The sequence below is a fragment of the Hippoglossus hippoglossus genome, chromosome 21 (assembly GCF_009819705.1).
Source record: "Hippoglossus hippoglossus isolate fHipHip1 chromosome 21, fHipHip1.pri, whole genome shotgun sequence".
NCBI lineage: Eukaryota > Metazoa > Chordata > Actinopteri > Pleuronectiformes > Pleuronectidae > Hippoglossus > Hippoglossus hippoglossus.
Genome location: NC_047171.1, coordinates 13,547,885 through 13,551,001, shown reverse-complemented (window position 1 = coordinate 13,551,001; position 3,117 = coordinate 13,547,885). Strand labels below are relative to the sequence as shown.

The 3,117-nt window shown below is 39.0% G+C and overlaps 1 long non-coding RNA gene across 1 annotated transcript; it reads right to left on the bottom strand.

Moving 5' to 3' along the window:
- Positions 1-270: 270 nt before the first annotated feature.
- Positions 271-1,149, bottom strand: LOC117754884. The gene is made up of 3 exons (XR_004612513.1): positions 1,082-1,149; positions 915-976; positions 271-420 (listed from the first exon to the last, which is right to left on the bottom strand). It is a non-coding gene; the product is annotated as an uncharacterized LOC117754884 (long non-coding RNA).
- Between the last annotated feature and the right edge of the window lie 1,968 nt (positions 1,150-3,117).

Here is a 3,117-nt window from a genome sequence, read left to right as displayed (position 1 = left end):
GAAAATATGTTTTGTAGTTATTCTCAGAGTTGGGGGTGAGGTTAATATGTTTCTTTAAATTCCTCAATTTCTCAGATTTGATGGTGAATACAGGTCAGTTGTTAATGTAGCCCCTCTTGTCTAAACCCAATGGGAGCAACTGAGATGCTAACATCTACTTAGGTTCGAGGACAAAGCAACAACTTGCTGAAATAGAATTTAAATTAAATAAAACAACAAAATGAGTCTATGATCCAATAGTCAATTTTTTTGACCTTGTGAATATGGATAGATTTAAGAGTTCTTATCTGATGTTGGACTAGATGAATCGAGCAGGTCGTCTTCTATGGACTTGTCCCACGGTTGAACACACTGCTCACACGTCCTCTGTCTGACAGGCTGGACTCGCCATCACAGAATCCTCCAGATTCAATCCAGTATCTCCAAATTATAATAATACAAGAAAAAAACAGTTAGTTATTCTGTTCTCTTCTGCATGAGACCACATGAAGTTAATTTTCTACATCTGGAGCAACTTATAATATACAGTATAAACAATAATTAGTGTAGTGAATTCCTATACATCATGACAACATTGTGTGTTTTACACTGACAAACTTATTTTGTATAACCATAAACCACATAATTGTATTTTAACATTATACATTATTTCTAGTCATTTAACAGTTCGACTTATGTACAATTTAACAAGCAAGTTACCCAGCACCCAGAGCTAGCGCTTAGCAATTAGCACAAGCGTTTAGCATTAGCATCTATTTAGAGCATTAAATCAATGAAACAACAAGCACTCAAGTGCTGTGAAAATATTAGACGTCATTCTCATTAGCTGGTTTTCCTGGGAAGTGTAGTAGCTTTTATTCTTTCTACTCAGTGACTAGCAACAAGCTAGCAAAGAGATGTGTGCTTGAACTCACCACTGAGTCCCAACAGTAACAACTGGACAGAGGATGTCTCCCTCTCCTTCACGGTGGAGTCTCTAATAAATACAAACTGCTTATTAGTGTCGACACGAGGAACAATTAAGATATTTAAATTACTCTGCGGCGTCACATACCAGGAAGTGTTTATTCAGATACAGCACGTTCCAGGTGCTTCCAGAAAAATCTCAACCCGGAAGTGGTGCAAAGACCAGACTCAGTGCTACACACCTGTTCACTGATGGTGTGCAAAATGTGTCTAAGATAAAAATATATAAAGTGTTTTATAAGTGAAATAGAAATATAAAGTATAAAGTAATTAATTCAAAGTAATTCAGAGCCAGTGCCTCATAGAAATAACAATAGAAATGAGAATAAAAAGTTACATTAGACAGAGAACGAATACAAAAGTGGCAGCAAGTAGTAATGATGAAAGGAATATGGAATATTGCACGGCATTTTAAACATACTGCACACAAATAGTAATTATGCGCACGAAAAAATATATATATATTATTGCACTTCTATTGTATATGTTATAAGAATTATTGCTAAAATCAGCCGTGGTCCTCCCTGCAGAATGGGGATGAGTTGTACAGATTGATGGGCACAGTTTTAGTAGCCATATGTTTCATATGGGTTACTTCAAAGCATTTTTTTTTAATGGAAAAAAGACCCCTGTACTTCATAAATTTACAGACCATTAATGTGGTGGATTATTGATAAAAGAAACTGCTTAAATTGCTCTGCATCCCTTATATCTACACATGAAAATAATTATCTTACAGAAAAGCAGTTTAGAGGTATGCACCACTTGTCCTTGCATTACCTTTCCTCCACCTATATTTTACCCCGTCCAGATCCTGCTAACTACCCTGACTTATGAATACGACTATCAGCAGCAGTACTAATCCAGACTGCACAGCCATCTTACACAGGAGGTGAAAATTCAAAGAGAAGCTTTCCCTTCACGTAAGTAACGTTAGCTTGAAGGAAAACCCTGCGGTTAACACTCGAAACACACAAAGAGCCTACATATTTATGTCTCTTGTGTGCAGTGTGCACGCAGGTGGAGCGTCGCTCATAATAAAGTGCATTGGTGCAGGATGTGAAATGTTTTCTTCATCAGGATCACGATGAGAGACTCTGCACACCTGTTTGTGATTTTTCTCCGTAACGTGATGCATTTCCCTTCCAAAGCCATAAATCTCCCCCTTTTATCAACTGTCACCAAGTCAGACACTGTGACACAAACTGTGAAACTCCTGTTAAATTGATCACCTGAGTATTGATCGCAGAGCCTGATAAACTTTCTAAGAATTTATTAAAGAACCACAAATAATAGTAACAGTGTGAGGTGTCGTACATTCAAATTAGAGTTTCTTCATCACTCATTACTGAGAGAACCTCACCTCATTATAATCCAGAACTGTGATGCTAATATCTATCTTTTAATAGCTTTTCTTTGTGAGAGCTTGAATGTTTGCAAGTTACATTGGCTGACATCTGGGGCAAATAATCAAAGCCAAACAGGCTTCATCTGAAGACTCTTGAGTGGTAAACTTCATTCAGCATGTTGAACAAACCTTTACTGGTGAAACAGAACTAAGGATGTAAGCTGTGTCCCAATGCAGCGTACAGCGGCTCCATTGGATGACACATTCTACTCAGCTCTCAAAGGAATAGAAAGGAGACGTTCTGGTCTATGAAGGATTTCTGTGATTTGTTTAACCCGCTTGTCCCGTCCTTACCGTTGTCGCCTAGCAACCGATCTGCAGTTGGCACACGGCGAGAAAGTTTGAATGCCCCTTGGTTTTTAAACATGTACCATTAGCTGTTTGGTTGAGCTGAAACCTGATACTTACATTTAAAAACTTTGGCACCACATGTTTTGGTGTCGTCGCATGCCGCCGCCATAATCTCCTTGAAAAACAGCTTGAATCCTGGGATGTGTTGGCACAGAGAAGGATCCACACGATGAAGGGACGTATTTGTTTGCCCCATTTGAATGACAGCTTTGCCACGCCACTGTGACACAGTTGGTCTATGAATGCAGCCTCCTAAGAAGGCCGCTTTTGGCTTGGTCACATTTTCACACCCGTGTCATTACCAGAAAGAATGAGCATGGCCTCTGTCCCACAAGCTTAAAGGGGATTTGGACTGCTCAATAAAACAGTTGACACACTGGGGCAACATGAGG